Source organism: Felis catus, chromosome A1 (genome assembly GCF_018350175.1).
Source record: "Felis catus isolate Fca126 chromosome A1, F.catus_Fca126_mat1.0, whole genome shotgun sequence".
Lineage (NCBI taxonomy): Eukaryota > Metazoa > Chordata > Mammalia > Carnivora > Felidae > Felis > Felis catus.
Window position 1 is genome coordinate 136,704,656 of NC_058368.1, and position 17,721 is coordinate 136,722,376.

At 41.7% G+C, this 17,721-nt stretch overlaps 1 protein-coding gene and 1 long non-coding RNA gene across 2 annotated transcripts in view; one reads left to right on the forward strand and one right to left on the reverse strand.

Annotated features, from left to right (window-relative positions):
• The window catches only part of MAP1B (microtubule associated protein 1B), a 101,304-nt gene that overhangs the window by 22,555 nt on the left and 61,028 nt on the right, over window positions 1-17,721 (forward strand). The window lies entirely within an intron of this gene.
• Window positions 7,445-11,019, reverse strand: LOC123386611. The gene is made up of 2 exons (XR_006600778.1): window positions 10,631-11,019; window positions 7,445-9,386 (listed from the first exon to the last, which is right to left on the reverse strand). It is a non-coding gene; the product is annotated as an uncharacterized LOC123386611 (long non-coding RNA).

A 17,721-nucleotide genomic window follows, 5' to 3' on the forward strand; every position in this document is an offset into this window, starting at 1 on the left:
GTACAGTCAGTCTATTCTTTGTACAGATATATATTGCTTGTCTTATAGATTCTGGTATGGTATGAAATAAGCAAAACAAATGTAACCACAGTTTGTACCTGGTCTCTCAAGGAGCTCACGGTTAAGGTAAGGAGGTTGACATCAATCAAATGGCTGTATAGATATGTATTGCCATCTGTGCTAAGTACTAGGGAAGAGAATATGGTGCTATATAAGGATGTAAAGAGGAAACTGATCTAGGACGGGAGAAGTGAGAGAACTTTACACTTGGGATTTGGGATGAATGCTTTTTATTTTACATTTAAGACATGGTACACTGTATTTATGTTTCCCTTTTAATGCATTAGCAATTCTGCCTGGTGTTATAGGTTCGAGGGTGTACAGATATTTCTTGAATTTCACAGAGCTCAATGTGAAGTTACAATAGTATATTTCTTAGGAAACAGGAACAATTACATAGACATGATTTGAAGATATTTCTGTGAAGATACAAACATTCTTGTAAAGATTGCACCACTTTGCTCTGAGCCGAGAAAGAAAGTAAAGGAGGACTGAGTATTCATTGGCCTCTTAAAAAGCATGGGCTAATGCCGCAAACATCCTGATGATAGAGAAGTGAAGTAACCAACATTTCTGGATCAGAATTCGAAGGTTTGCATTGTAACTTCATTATGGTTCCTGTGTCCCTCTGGAATATACCTCATGTCCATGGCGCTTAGAAGTTCAGTATCTTTTTCCCAGCATCTTCCCTGTGCCTCCTGCAGGGATACTTGGTGGTTGTCAAGGCTCTGTTAGGCCAGTCATCTCTTACTGATGTTTCTTTTATTCAGACTTAAGTGTCTGCTTCTTCTCTTCCATGTTAATTGGTATTTCTTTGTCCTAGTTGATGATAAAACATCTCAGTGTTTGCACATAAGAATACTTTTCTTGTAGCTTGTAAGATATGACTGAAGCAAATAACCCACGTGTTATATGAAACCAGTGCCTCTCATTGGAAAAAACAAAACCTACCTTCACCATTAACTCCAGTACAGAACAGATTTTCTTGTTCTTTATAGGATTTATTATGGAGGTGTTAAAAATTCAGTTGCAGGCAGATTAACTTTCTCAGTCATTGGTGTACTCCCAAATCTTTGCTACTCTCCTGACTCTACCTGAAATTAAAGTATGTTCTAAAGAAATGTTGAGCTACAAGTATGTTTCACCCAGCATGGGTGAAATGGTCTGAACTTTTTCAGTCTTCAGACTTCAGTCTTTTTCAAGTAGCAAAGTTCTTTTCGCATTTATCCTTTTCATTGTTTCTATTACTGTTCTGATTTCAGCCTTAAGAATATGTATAATTCTTACAATATATCTTGTTTTTATACTCGTCCTCTGTCTCATCATTTTCTCTTTGATCTTTTCCCACACGTGTGTTTTGTACATCACTGTCAATATTCTGCTGTGGGCATTCTGCTCTTCACTTCCTTGGATGCAGATTTCATTCTGCTATTGCATTTGGTCTTTCTTGCAATTCTTTTGTTGATTCCTCTGGCGTCTTTTTGAATCTCTGCCTGTGATTCAGCCCAGTCTGTTTTCATTGTTCTCTGTCATCTCATAGAGACTGTGTCTGCCATCATTTGTAGATACCAAGTATCATTTTTCTAAAAATTTCTCTTGTTCCCTGTAGAAAGTCTTTTTTAGAGATAGGGTTTTCCATGAAGCCTCAAGACAGTGCTCAGTTTTTTCTTGCGATGCAGAATCTTTTCAGAGGCCCCATTTTTCTATTTGTTTTCTCCTTCTTGTACAGGGAGAGGTCTGTCCGGACTCTGCAGTTGCTAACAGGCTTGTAGGGACTCCTTAGTGATTCTCACTGCCCACTTGGGTACTGTCAGTTTCACCTCTTCATACTTAGAACCTCTAAGCCTGTTTCAGGTGCATATCCCCGGCCCAGACCCAGCCTGTGTCCCTGGTCCAGCGGTCATTTATTTGCTGGCCTGGGAAGAGATTGTGCTCACTGTCAGAGCTTCTGCCTCTGACAGAGAATTAGAGGGACCTGCGATACTTCTTTATACAAATAAGATACAGAGACCACACACCAGCGTGTGCTCCTCTCTGGGTTCTTCCTACTTCTGTTGGCCAGTGTGTTTCCTGAGAAACCATTGGGCTTAGGTGGTAATGCTGGGTGGGAATTCTCCTGTAGCCCAGTCTCTGCTGGGTTTTGAAGGCGAGGAGCTGGAGAAGCTGGGAGCGGTGGGAAGGGAGGTATCCGTTTCCCTTCAGTAAGGGACTCAGAGCTTTTTCTGGTCTTTGCGTTGTAGGCTTAGGGGCAGATACTTGAAGAGAGAGTCAGAGCTTTTCCAGCCTTCTTTGAGTCCAGCAGAATGGTGAAGGGTGGGGGCTCAGGAGGTGGGAGTGCCCAAATTCAAATACAGGTTCCGCCTCGTGCTTAAGTTCTCTGTGCCTCAGTTTTGTCTATAAACCTGTGCTGTAGAGAAGTTTTGAAAATTTGGTGGCTATCATGTAAAGCATTGGAAGAGTAGCTGGAACATATTAAGTGCTCTATAAATGTTAGCTATTGTTAATGTATGTATGGTTTTCCTGAGGTGGAGTGTATGCTCTAGAGCATTTAAGAATGTGTATTTCAATTCCTATTGATATACCTCTTCTTGCCCCCACTGAACCCCTCTTCTCTACCTTCCAGCGTATGGCCATTTCTTTCCTTTAATTCACCATGGCCAGTTTTTCTGGTCTTGTGTATTTTCATGAATATCTCAAAAATTCACAGATTTGGATAATGGTATATTCAGTTCTTTGTTCTGCCATCGTATTAACCCACCAGCCTTCCTAACTAATTCCAACCCAAAGTAATAATTAAATGATATAATCTTCATTTGAAAAAATCTGTAATGCTTGTAAAATGTGGTACCATTTTGGCATCTTGAATACACTTCAAAATCGTATTTTTTTTTTTAATTTTTTTTTTCCAACGTTTATTTATTTTTTGGGACAGAGAGAGACAGAGCATGAACGGGGGAGGGGCAGAGAGAGAGGGAGGCACAGAATCGGAAACAGGCTCCAGGCTCTGAGCCATCAGCCCAGAGCCCGATGCGGGGCTCGAACCCACGGACCGCGAGATTGTGACCTGGCTGAAGTTGGACGCTTAACCGACTGCACCACCCAGGCGTCCCTCAAAATCGTATTTTTAAAGAATTACACAGGTCATTTCTACAAAACAAATTCTCTGGTATACTTGATTGGTTCCATCAATCAGCCCACTATATTTAGTCTTAATAATGTGTAGATATTTTATATTATAAGCCAGTAGTTTATCAAATATGTTATCTTTCTTAAAATAGATTTTTAGATAAAAGTGTTTAAAAAAAGGAGAAAATTGTTGTTCATGATTGATGCTTTTAACCTGCTCTTTAAGGAAATGAATAAGAAATGTTAGCCAAGCAGGAAAAGCTCATTCATCTTGATGTAATGTTCAAATGATCTGTAACCACTGGCTACTCTATAAAATCTACACTATTATTCAACTGTAATTTGTTCAGGCTTATGCTTTTTTTTTAATTTTTTATTTTTTATAACATTATCAGTTCTCTGCACTTAAAGCTCCCTAGAGCCAAATATTTCCATTTCTCTTTATCTAATAAGGACTTTGTCCATTTCAAGTTTATATAAATCCCTCTTTTCTCTATGCTATTATGGAAAATCCCTTCCTGCAACCTCTAGCTTCTGCCCAAAGAAGTGCTACATTGATTCTTGTTACCATAGGAAAACCTTATGAATTACAGCTTTGTGTTTTGCCTTTAGTTTCTGCGTGTGTGTGAGAGTTTTACGTGTTTTTACACATTGGCTTTTGTGATCCTACAGTTTGACTTGGTTGCATGAGAAAAGTACAATTTTATTTGACTGGTCACTTGGGGGATAAAAAGTTTGCATCAGAAAATCAAGCCTGAACCCACGGCCAAGGTAGTCCTTTGATTTCTGATTCTGTTGTATTGCCTCAGCAAGACTCCACCACTGCATTAGAGGGTCCCATTGTGTCCCAGAGGGGGCAGCGGGACGGCTTGCCTGTACCCCACAGCCACCTCCCTTACCCTGCATATTAAGCCTGTGATTACAACAGACGTGGCATTTGTCTCCAGCTTTTGTGTAATGATGTCATCGCATGCATGTCAAACAGGGGATTAGCATGAAGAGAGAAGTCTTAACTGACATTTTTATTTTCATCAAGAAGAATCTGGTTTTACTTCATTTTGTTAACTGGAATTGTCGTCCTGCTGCACAGGAGACATTTTTAAGTGGAAAAAAAGAACAGGGAAACCTTGAGAACGTAGAAGCAGACATGTACTGGCTGCATGGATGGAAATGTGTGCTGTTGTGCCACTCTGTCAATGAGTGAAAGAGTCCACGACACAAAGCATGCCTGAGAAATCTGCTTCTTTTCTTACAAAGGCAGAATATCATTCTTCTCAAGGCCCTTAATGGCCTGGGCCCTGCTGCAGAAAATGCCCCTGAAAAGGGAAAGCAAAGACTGTGGCCACTGCTGGTAGAAAGGGTGTGCAGGCGGTTGGTCCCGTAGACCTCTGCAGTGTTTTCTCTTTTTCCTGATGGCATGTATCGAGTATGTCTTAAGGCTTCATTGCTTATGTCTGTCTCAGGGTCGAGCTGTTAGTTTCCTTCCCATATGAAAAAAAAAAAAAATCAGGAAGAGAGGCCTAATGTCAAAGATGCTTTGAGCCCAGAGCTGAATCCATGGAAAAACGTAATTTTTCTCAATCATTTCCGACTCCTTCCACAAAAACAAACATAGGAGGAAAATTAAAGTCAGACTTGAGGAATGAGAGTCCTGTCTTCTTTTGAGCAATCTACCCATAACTGCATCCGAGAAGCTGTGTTCAAATGCCAGCTCCGCCTTTTACTTAGCTCTGTGCCTTTGGGAAACTGAATGGATCTGCACCTCAGTTTGTCCATCTGGACAATGGAGTTAACTAGCAACAGTGCCTATACCTTACAGGTTGTGCCTGGTACCTATTGGTATTTGTTTTTCATCTTCAAAAATGAATTCCTTTTAGAAAACTAGATAGTGTTCTGAGGTGACCTTCTTACTCCAGTGAGTAAAGGTGGCAGCCTCCTCTTTTCCTTTTTTCTCCCCCTCTTCTCTCAGGGTCTTGCAGACAGACTCTTGCTAATCCAGATTCCCTCCCTGGGCAGTAAACCTGGGAGCTAGGAGATTGAGGGTACCTGGAATAGACAGGCTCTGGAATTTCAATCTTTTTCAATTTTGCCAAAGCATTGGAAGTATTTTTAAAAGTTCCTGCAGATTTTCTTGGGAGATTTTCAAATCCTTATAATGTTTCCCACTTCTCTATATTTGGGCACCAGAATTTTCTTAGCATCCAGTTTCTTTGGAACAGAGTTCTCCTGTGAAGAAGGATGAATCCAATCCAAATCAGGCCCTCTTGCCAGGTGATAATTTTCCATCCAGATTGCCCTGGGGCCTTTCCATTTTCATTTTTGTTTTGCCTTGAAAGGCAACTGGTGAGCTATTTCTTTTTCCTCATTTGACTTCTCAGGTCTGATTACCTAGCCGATTGTTGCTTATTAGAATGGCATTTTAGAAATAAGATTCTGAATCACACTTGGTTTTGGGGTATAGCACAACTGGATTTGACCAAACGTCTTCAGTTGCAATTCTCCAAGGTCAGTGTGTTCCTAGTTGGAAGGAATCCTGGATATGCCAAGCTCTGTGAGTGTTCTAGAAAGGACAAGACCATCCAAATCACATGTGCCATTGCCTTTGTGTGGAATGAGAGAAAGGAGAAGGCAGTGACTCGTGTTGAGCATTTGACTGCTGTGTAAATTGCCAGTTACTGACATACACACACTCATGTGCCCTTTCTCTGAGATTTCCCTGAGTTTCTCTCCTGAGTTTGTAGAACATTGCCATTGTTTCCTTCATGCCTACCTCCAAGTGCTCCTTGGACTGTTGGAAATACAGGGCAGATCTCTTATCACACGTTTCCTGAATATAAATGGAATTCGTAGAAAAAAACAGATTCCAAACAGGAAATCAGCAATTGCTTTTAGAGGCTGAAATTGTTGTGTGTAGATGGCCAGATGTTTTTTTTCCCAGGTGGCTGATGGGGCTATTGGGTCATGTTCCCAGTGCCTCAACGATGCCCTCTCTAAGCTCTCAACATGGTACTGTCATCTACGATTGTCCTCATCTGCAGGTTTAACTTAAAATCTGTTCTCCCCGCCATGCCCACCACCTCCTAGACCTAGATGGTAGGAAAAGGGAGATACTCTCAGTTGCTTTTCATTGGGAGATGTAATTGTTTTATTCCTACTGTGTGTCAGATTGTGCTCCAAATCAAACCTGGCCTAATGTTTTGTTCTCTCTACTTGAGTGTTGGCCAACCACTCCTTTCCCTTCCAATTAGAGTATGTTCTTGAATTGTTTTGCAACTGTTCTCCCCCGATTATAAACTACAAACTTGTAAATTTTGTGAATTACATCCAAGTCAGCCTTCACAAAAACTCTCGTCCGGAGGTTGCGAAGATGAATGAATAATATATGAAACTTTTTGTTTGACAAGGATAATATAAAATTTATTTTGTTAAAATTTATGAAATCGGTTTTGGATGTTTTACATTTGGTCATTACAAATTGTAGAGAGATTCAGATTTTTGCATCTTCTTTCATCCAATGGACTGAGTGCCTTCACTGTTACCAAAGCTGTAGTTAGGGCACGCCAGATCAGCAGGTTTATTGGAGTGATTGACGCTGTTATTTACAGCAGAACTTTCAAGGGCTGAGTAATAATTCACAGTGCCAAAAGTCGGTTCGATTCATTTATTGGGATGGGTTTTTACAAAGCAGCTGTTCCATTTATCTTCCTGGGGATGTCAGACCATTTGGTAATAGATCCTGTAGCTCGCCTGTTGACCTCCATGGATATGAGTGAAATCAATGACCTGTCTTGGCCCTGTTACTGTACTTAGTTGATCATCTTGACAGCTTGTTCCTGTAGAACCTTTGAGTAGATTGTGTTTCCTAGATCAGTTTATTAGAGGCATGCAGGCAACGGATGTGTTCTAGAACTGTTACTTTATGTTAGCCACACAGTAAACCATATTTTCCAGTTGAATTACATGGAAACCTTCTGAACTTGAACCGTCTTCATCCAGGATGAAATAGCGGCAGCTTCTCTAATTTATTTACCTAAATCAAGTCTCTGTTGATTTTAAATGACCTACAGCTGGAACATATCAGCGTGTAGGAGAAACTCTGCTTTGAATAGGTGTCTTGCTAAAAATGCCTTGTATGAAAATAAATAGTAAGACTGCCTCTCTCCATTCATCTAATTGTTAAATTTGGGTTTTCAGTGCTTCTACTTCCTTAATACCTGTGTTCACAAATGGCTTTGAAATGATTCAGGACTAAACTTTCCTTTCTCTTAATAATGTGTAATAGGTGCTTTTTTTTTTGTCCAGTTAAGTGAAGTAAACTTTAAAAAATTTAAATGTGAACCAAGATTCTTAGTCATAAGATCCGTGTGTATGAAATATCATAAATAACCCCAGCTGACCATTTGTCTTTTGTTCCTAACACTTTAATATAATCAGCATGGGCGAAGCATTAACTCTGCATCCCATCTTGGAAATATGAAGAATTAATCAATTTTACCTTGTTTTGTTACCAGCAGGTGGCATGAGTTATTGCTATGCTAGTGACAGTGTAGAAACTAATGCATCTTGTCACTTTAAATTTCATATATTTAAAATTGATTCCCAATGTATTTTACCCCAGGCAAAAGTTTAACATCTTTATTATATAAAAATCTCTTACAAATAAATAAGTGAAACCTTGACATTTCAGTAGAGAAATGGGTACAGATATGAACATTCAGTTTCCATACACACACACACACACACACACACACACACACACACACACACACAGTGGGAAGGGAGGGGGTCTGGGAGAGAATGAGAGAGGAAAATGGCCAATAAACCAACACATAAAAAATTTCAACCTGTAAATTAAGAAATACAAATGAACAGAACGAGATTAAAATGTTTACATGTAAGTTTCAAGCCTTTAAAAAATGATACTACTCATTATTGGCAAAGAGAACAAGATAGGTACCTATATATTCTCCTATTTGGATATAAACAACCTTTCTGGAATGGACTTTTCCAATATATATTAAGAGTCTTACCACTGCTCACACACTGACCCAGTAATTCCCTACTGCAAGTATATTCTGTAGAAATAAGTGGAGATAAAAAGCTGCTTACTGCCACGTTATTTATATCTGAAAAAGTGGAAAAACCCCATTTTCAATAACAGTGGATGGTGTAATGAATAATAATTCATCAGTAGGATGTAATATTTGGCCGCAATATAAAGCTTATATTTAAAGAATCTTTACTGATGTGTAATGTTGAGTAAAAAGGCGGGACATATGAAGGTATTTTTCACTTTAATCACAGTTGTGCTCTGAAAGAATTTTTGTATCTTGATACATTAAATACACCCACATTTTAATATGGGTTATCACTGAGTAGTAGGTCAAGAAGTTAATTTAGTTTTCTTCCTTATCTTTTTCTGTAATAATTTACATTTTCTACGGCAGGCAGATGTTATTTTACGGTCAGAGAAAAGTACGCACATTTTCAAAAATCGTGTAAGCCTCGCATTGGAGACATGAATCACGATTGCTTTTGTATTTCTCATGAAAACGAGATTCAATAGTCAGTTATATGTTTGGGGAAAATAGAGCTCATTTGAGTCAGAGGTTGGAAAGCTCTTATGCATACTAACCTCAGAAACCTCAAACTAGAATGTAGTGGAATAATGACATGGCACGAAAAGCCACAGATGTCACTTTGAGTTAAGGAGGTTAGAGTAGATACATAGAACAGCCAGTTGAGACAGAAATTCACTAATCTCTTATCTCCAGCTCTGGTAGCCTCTAGGGTCGTTCTGTGTGTGCCTCCACGTTTAATCTATATCAACGCGCACTGCACTGGGGCTGGGACTCCGAAACCTGGATTCTGGTTCTGGCTGCTCTACTAATACATTTTGTACTTCCCCTTGGGCACGTCTCCAGAATTTCTGGATTCCGAGCTTTCTTCCAGTGCTTGGAGGTTTATTCTTTTTTGCAGTTTGGCATTCTGATGCCGTTTTGAGCCTCACAAGGTGAGGGGTGAGGCTCTTGGTGGTGCCTGAGCGATGCTGAGGACGATTGAGGCTTCTTCTGGGTCACACCCTTGGATCAGATGTGGTTGACATCATCCCGGTCCTGTCATTTTTGAATAATAAGTTACCATGACATGAGTCGGGGAAAAGGGCTGCAGTCGAGGCTCAGAAAGGCAGTTTAATTCTCCTGGAGATCATAAAATAGAAGGATACGTCACAGAGTATGAACAAAGCTGGTTTATAGTTCTACAATATATTTTTTTCTATATAAAAATTCAAGTTTGCAATTATTAAGTTAATTCTGATCTTGTCAGTGGTTGTGGTAGTTTTAGAATTAAGACTACAGGGATGGCAGATATACATCCAGTATACAGCACATAAGAAGGGCCCGGTATGGGGGATTTTATCCTTTCAGCTGACAGCAAACTTATATTCAGAGTTGTATTGCATGGGAATGTTGTATAAACTTCTTTTGTCTTAACTACATTACAAAAAAATATATGGTGATCCGTGCCCACCTATAAAATGAAGCAAGAGTCTCACAAAACCCGTCCTTAACTATCTGCAATGCCTTGTGACATTTTCTCCTCCACGTTATTCTAATATTTGAAAAATACTGGTTGCAACGCACTAATTTGATTTTATGCCACACTGAAGTTTTGCAGGCTTTATCTTGAAGAACAGTGGTATAAAGCTTTTTTTCCAGAATGGAGAGAAAAAAATGTTAAATATCCTTGAGAACTATTAAATATCACAAATCTCTTTGCAGAGAAACAGGAAAAAAGAATAGATCCTTTCTATATTAAGCTCCTTGTGATAGAAACAAAAACTCGAACAACATAGGAGGAGCATGTTAAAGAGAAGATTTCCACATCTCCAATAATTTTCACTAAAAAATGCACCTGAAAAGAGGTAAAGCTGTACTATGGAAGCAATCACATTACGCTCACACAGTGGAATGAAATCCCTTTCAACTTCAGATAACTTGGGGGAATTAAAGGGCCAGGATCCAAGGGGGCCTTGTTTGGTTTCTGGTGTCCATCACGTTTTTTTTCCCCTTTGTGTCTCAATCCTGATCTCAGTGTGTGGGTCCTTGTGATGGAAATGCTGGCCTCACAACAACCCGGCCCCAGGCAGCAGCTCCCGCGGGTGGGGGCAGTGCATGGTCCATTCCTGCCCACCTTTTGGGCCGCTCTGTTACCGGAGTTGCCCTCAGTCTCACGTTCAGCAAGACTTCAGGTGCTTTTTCTAGAGTCTGTCTGTCTTGAGCCCTGCCCAGGACTTCACTGTCCCGCATGCTTCTCCGCAGCTGTTCCTGCACTTTGCTCTTCTCTCCCACTCCACCTTCTTTCCTTGATCCCTCCCATCTTTTCCTCTCTTCCCCTCTCCTCTGCCCCTGATCTGCCAGTGGCTCTGGTGACCATGACATACCTCAGAGTGTGGCCGGCAGGGCTGAACAGTTGTCGCTCTGTGCTCTGGGATTTAAAATGGTCGGAGGTCTTTGAGTACGACTCGGTAGCCACAGGCCTTTAATTTCATCGGGCAGGCTTTTAATCGCCTCTGATACCCAGTTAGAAATAGATGAAAAGGGCTGAATTCTGAGCCTTCGTGCTGGGCCTTTCACCAGCAGATCAGCCCTGTCTTCAGGCCAAATGGGTCTTTTGAAACCATTAACACGTGGAGTGGAGACCAGTAGCCAGAGTGACCTTTCCTACTCATGGCTAGCCTGGACCTGGAAAAGGTTAGACCCTTTCCCCAGTGAGCCACCCTCTCAGTTACCCCATAACGCATGACTCAGAGAGCTTGCAAGTGCCCTAGAATTACTTTCTCCATTCAGCCCAAGAAACAACGTGCAGAATCAGTCTGTCTGGAGACTCCTTATATGGAGAGGTTCTGAGACTATTTTATGTTTGGTTTGTAAGAGGATCATGGTTTAAAAAAAAGAGAGAAAAGAAAGAAAAGCCAAAGGCAATGATATCATATTACTAAGAGGCTTGGTAGAAAAAGAAAATACTCCTTCCAATTGTTTCCACCCTGATTCTGCATTATGGTGGGGGCGACAGCAAATCCATCATTTGTACTGGCTCTGGCTGACCTTCCCCTGCATCTTGAATGCTTCCCACCGAGACAGGCCTCACTGACCAGACACTGTCTGCCTGTAGTCTCCCAGCTCGGCTGCAGAGAGGCTGCGAGGCATACAGCCCTGCCACGTATTTCTGCAAATGGGTGGTTTTTATTATTTCTGGAACGCAGCCCCCAGCCCTAACTCCGAAAATGCTGACAGGGCTGAAGCTAAGAGACATGTGGAGCTTTAAGGAGCGACAGTTTGCTGACCCTCTCCACGTTGGGTCCCTGCTGGGAGGGGTGACAGCAATGAGGGACTGGCCCAGGGCTGGGCCACCCTCTCTGGGCCCACTGTCTGACACTCCCGCCCCCCCCCCCCCCCCGCAACCATCCCACTTTCCCTAGGAGGAAGAGGGCAAATTTGAACCCTTTAAAGCCAAGGTTAAGGACTCATTAAAGTTCCTCTCCCAGTAGAGGGGTCTGGGTGCGGTTCCAGGTGTGGATGGGACCTCAGTGTGGAAGCCCGCCCACCTGTGAGAGGGGCCTGCATTTCCAAGTGCACATCATTTCATTTGGCAAGGAGGAGGGGCAGTGTCCTGTAACCTCTGACTCATCAGGCAAGAAAGAGGCAGGGAAAACTGTGCCCGGATGACTCTAGGCCAGGATAGCGGAGCCGGTTGAGAAAAAGTGACAGGCAAACAAATATAATATCGACCCTTAAAAAGGTCATTTTAAAAGTAATTACATAAAGTTGTGTGCTTCTCATTTGCAAAGATGATTTGAGGAGACTTAGACTTCTCAAGTTAAAGAGACTTGAAATGAAGAAAAAGAATTTCTCAGGAAAACAAGTGTACCCCAAGTGGAACAAGAAATTCCCCAGCATAAGTTTCAGCGAAAAAAAAAAAAAAAAAAAGCCTGTTAAACTGACTTCAGCACATGGTGTTCATGCAGAAACGAATAGACTAAATCAGAACTGATAACGGGCCATTTTTTATATGGGCCATAGCCTATATTTAAACATGTTTAACTTCTGGTTTTTATTTTCCTTGTCTTGATAGAGAGGGGGAGGTGGTGGTAAATTGAGGCACGAGAGTTTTTAGGTGATTTGAAGACAAGATATAATCATTCTAAGGCCACCTTCATAGTTCATCCTTCAGAAATAAGGTTTTCTGGTTCTTGTGTGAAATCCTTAGTGAAAGGTTTGATCGCCTTGGTGTCACTAGGTTAGACTTTAAAGAAAGGATTTTTCTGTTGTGTTCTTAAGGGGTGTGTGTGGTTTGTGTGTGTATGTGTGCATGAGCAGTTGCTATAGAAAGATACAAATATTGACTAAGTATATAGAAAAATCTTAACACATACTATAGATAAGATGTATAGGTGGACCAGGATTCCCAGAAAAAGGAAATATGAAATATTAGTCCCAAGGGTATAGGAACGAAAGAATACACTGCCATGTTGAGATATTAAATATAAAGAGAATGTTTAGTGCAATTCAAGGAGCAAACAAATACATTTCCTTTTTAGGCCTGTAGGGTGAGGCAGTGCAGAGAAGCCTCGTTTGAACACCCTAAGCAGAATACAGCCCTTTAAAAACCAGTTGAAGGTGATGATTTTGAATGTCCAGAGTCGGATTATGTCATTATGCCTTCAGCGTCCTACTGGAGAGAACCTGTTGGTTTGCCGCCATGCGAAATGGTCCTAGCTGTGGTTTTTAAGTATAGCTATTTTTTTAGAAAACATACTATCCATTTTGGCCTCCTCCCTTGTACGGTGCTATAGTTGTTTCTTTCTAAATTACCTTTAGTTGTTTCTATGTACCCATTCTGGATCAGTTTCCTGGGGTTCCTTAACAAAGAATCCCAAACTGGGCAGTTGTAACAACAGAAGTGTGTTCTTTCATGCTTCTGGAGGCCAGAAGTCCAAAACCAAGATGTCAGGGAGGCTGGTTGCTTCTGGAGATTCTGAGGGAGAACTATTCTATGCCCGCTCCTGACTTCTGGGGGTTGCTGGCCATCCTTGGCACGGTTGGCTTACAGACGTATCACTCTAATATCTGCCTCTGTCATAACATGGTATGTTCTCCCTGTGTCTCAGTCTCTATATATTTTTTTCTTCTTATAATGGCATCAGTTGTTGGATTAGGGCCCATCCTAATCTGATATGACCTTACCATCACTAATTATGTCTACAAAGACCCTATTTCCAAATAAGGTCATGTTCTGAAGTTCCAGGTGAACGTGACACTGTTCCACCCAGTACCTTCCTTCAGTTTTATTCCTTCAAATCTTCAATAGAATCAAAACCTAGCCATTAAACCTATTAAAACTATCATAAGAAGAGAAAAAGAGAGAGACAGAGACAGAAAGGCTTGATCTGTGATAAACCTCAAGGGATCTCCCTAGAATAAAGTCCTTGAACTTTAGTGCTTTGACTTAGCAGTATCTATTTTTAGGACTCCCTCCCCCCTGTTTTTACTGGATTCTAGGCTAAATGTCTTATAGTTGAGACTGCTGGATGAAGGACTTTTGCACACATGAAGTGTTATGCTTGGATCTTTTCAATAGTGCTTTTCAGGGTGCAAGGGAAAAAACAAGCCAAGTAGTGCTCCTGAGGTGTAGTCTAGGCCGTAACCAGAAGTGTGGGAGAGGAGGCTGCATGGGGGGAATCCTAGAATACATTCCTTCTTACAACTAAAACACAAGTCCCTCTCTTGTCTTGGCCATCTGAGTAGCTGGCGACTGTTGCCTCTTGTGCATGATTTTAGAGAAGGGCCCCATCCCTGCCTGTCTCTAGAGCTGCCTGTGAATTACTCTCTGTGTCAGTGCAGATCACATTCTGTACAGCTGTGGGGGGCACTGTCTGGGACAAACTCCCTCCTCAGCTCAGTTTATTAATATTTTTGAGAACCACCCTTGTGCAGAATTACCCACTGCACTGTTGAAGGGAAGGGCATTGGCCTCTAGATAGAAACCCTGGTGGAAGATGCTCATCAGCACCGTCTGAAATTATAGAGAAGATCTTCCTGGGAATTTGACATCTCTTGCATCAACCTTTCTATTTCTCTGCTGAAAGAAAATGCCAAAGCTCAGAGGAACGCAAAGAAAGAGAATGATATTAAACATAGAATGATTTTAATCTTTGGCAGCAGCCTACGTTCTTAAAAAAAATCCCGTTTTCATTGTCGTGCACCTGTCGTTACTCTGAATGAGTTCTCTCTTGATGGATGGTGGTCTTAAAAGCTTGCTGTTTTTCATTAGCAAAGTGAAATGGGGTGCCAGTGCAAATGCTTTGTCATTCTGATGGAGTATAATGCATGAATCAGTGTAATTATTCAGTGTTTGCGTAATCAGCAAATTTTGAAGGGGAATGTTGCACAACTCAGAAGTGGCCTAATTTCACCTGACAATATTCCATTCAGTCTCCAAGCATCTCCTCCAAGAAGCAGTGAAGTGTTGGTGGATTTCCTTAAGGCACAAGGCAGCGATGGTGGGAAATTGAGTTGCTCTAAATCACGCGCTAATTATGAGAATGCCCAGTGGGCACTTAGAGGCTCTTACTCTAGGTTGCAGATAGGTTCATCCCATTGTCTTAGAAATGCCATTTATTTATTATGCATGAAGCTCGGTATATTGTTCCACGTGGACCCAGTGATGAACAACCAGCCAAATCCATTAAATTCTATTCAGGAGTAGAGTGAGACCCAGAAATATGGGCAGTTGGCTGGGAATCCTACCAGAAAGACTGAAGCTGGATAAAGGGCTAGGCCAAATCAGGGACTCACTGAGAGTGATTTGAGAAAAGCTTCATAGGTTAAATGTCCACTTTTCTTTTTGAAGCAGAGAGTCTCTTTTACAAGGAAAGAGTGTGTTCAGTTGAGCTGTTTCAGAAACCTGTGCAAAACCGTTTGCAAAGAGGGCGACCGAATTTTTTATTAACTCATTTAAATCAATTTATTTCAGCCCAGCATGACGCCAGAACCAAGAAGTCTGAAGAGTGCCCCAGGGCTGTGTCTCACAGTCATGCAGCTCTCATCTAATTTGGACTAGATTGCTTTCTTCATTAAATCTAAAAATACTTTCAGGCAGGCCACCTTTCTAGGGATTTCATATGTGGTGAATCAGATTCTAGGGAAGAATCCTTGCCTTAGAGCTAGTGGCTTTTGAGTCTGGGTTTGCTTCCTTTCCTTCCATGAAGCCATCCTGACTTGATCTTTATCCTTGATGACAGCTCATAATAATAACTAGCATTTGCTGAATGCTCACCATGTGCCAGGCACTGTTCTAGGCCCTTCACGTGTATCAACTAATGTAATCCTCACATCCTCCCACAAGTAAGGTACTACAGTTATCCCCATTTAGCCCTGAGGAAATGGGCACGGAATGGTTAAGTAGCCTGCCCAAGGTCACACAGCCAGCGAGTAGTAGAGATGGGGCTAAGACTCCAGCATTCTGGCTCCAGAGGTCACTACTCAATTCTGAATAGCCTCGAATACCAGTGGAAGGTGTTCTTTAGTTAAAGCACTCCAATATCCCCAGGCAGAGAGTCTGAGGACCTTGTAGGTCTGGGGCAAATAGATTTCAAGCATAAGAAGTACATGCTTTTGACATGCAGCATCAGCTTCTTTCTGGGGTACCTAAAACCTTTTTAAAAAGCAGAGCCTAATTGGCAGTGCGATCTGCCAAAGGGTAGTCTTATACACAGCTGATGGAAGGATCTGTTTTATCAAAATCCTCTTAAAAAAAAAAAAAAGCAAAGCTTAGAATCAGCACTGCTGGCACCTTTCTCAGTGAAGCTGTATTAGAAAGGCCTGTCTTTGTTACGGGGCCAACATCTTGAAGAATACCTGTGCCTTATCAGTTGCTCTATAGCTATTTATGTTCCAGGTTATATGAGTTACTGGAAGAGTCCTTTTTAGTAATTAAAAAAAAGAAAGGGGAGGTGCCTGGGTGGCTCAGTCAGTTAAGCGTCCAACTTCGGCTCAGGTCATGATCTCGCGGTTTGTGAGTTCGAGCCCCCGTGTCGGGCTCTGTGCTGACACCTCAGAGCCTGGAACCTGCTTTGGATTCTGTCTCCCTCTCTCTCTGCCCCTCCCCCACTTGTGCTGTCTCTGTCTCTCAAAAATAAATAAACATTAAAAAAATTAAAAAAAAAAAAAAGAGGGAGGGAGATAATCTGGGAGGGAAAGAGGCCCTGACGTAGCTGCTCAGTCCCTGGGTGAGTCCCTCAGTCCCTCTGCTCAGCTCAGAGTGAGGCCCACAGGGGACACCCCGCTAGGTGATTAGTTGGCCGGGATTCACGTGGCCTTGCTTGCACTGCCCATTCTCTCCTCCCACTGCAGACAGAAGATTAGTGGGTGGTGGGGATGGCCAGCTGGGAGGGGAGGGCTTGGGAGAGATGTCAAGGGAGAAAATTGGTGGCTATTCAATGGACTGGGGTTGGTGGCTGTTGCCTGGGAAACCCTGCCAATTACAGAGTGAACCAGAGGAGGATCCAGTTTGGTGTCTTCACGGACAGATTTATAGACTGAGAAACAAAACCTTGTTACCCAACCCAAAGGGAAAAATTAATGTGAGAATTAAGAGGGCCCAGGCAAAGTGGGGTTCAGGACAGTAGTTTCCAGAACTTCTTTTGGGTACAGAGGAGGGGCAATCACCCAAATTAGGGAAATGGTAACTTTCTTTGAGTATAAGAACAATTCTTATCTATAAAAAAATATATATTTATCTTAGTGAATATTCACATGTAAATCCCAACACAGTTTTCTGCTCTTTCTAAACTTTAGAAAACTACATGGTCGAGAGTGTAGTATTCCACCCTGAGGTCTTGGGCAACACTGTTCCTTCAAACTATCTTGGAAGACATTTCCTGTTTCTAACCAAATGATTTATCTCCCCTTGGAAAAATGTACTAGTAAAGCACGTTGAGACTTAGGAGAGGTGGTAAGCAAAATCTTAATTTCCCTTTCTTCAGAACTGACATTTATTAGACTATGCACTTTCGACATATATCTGATGAATGCATTTGACAAGAAGTGTTGGTGATTTGCTGCCTTTGTTGAAAAGATTGTTAGGTCGGTAGTAAGACTGTGTCCAGCTTCCTGGGAATGGAGAACTTGACTTTCCAAACAGATTGTCTAAAGTCTCCCAGGATGCCCTCTGGATAGGGTCTGTTTGCTCAGTGGGGATGCCTCTGGCTTCTTCTGTCATTCCTCTCTACTTTCATTCAGAACCTGGGAAGACATGCAGGTTGGAACAGAAAACGGAGGGCGGTTGGGGACAGGAGATGGGAAAAAAAGAAAAGTTTTCTCTTCTAGTTCTAGATAGACCCTGGAGCCAGAAGGCAGTGAGGCAAATGAAATTCAAAGAGGAATTTAAATTTATTCCTCAAAGCCAACTTCCCTGTGTATGTTTGGTTTTCTCTCCTGAATATTGGTGTAGCCACTTGAGTGCACCACGGAG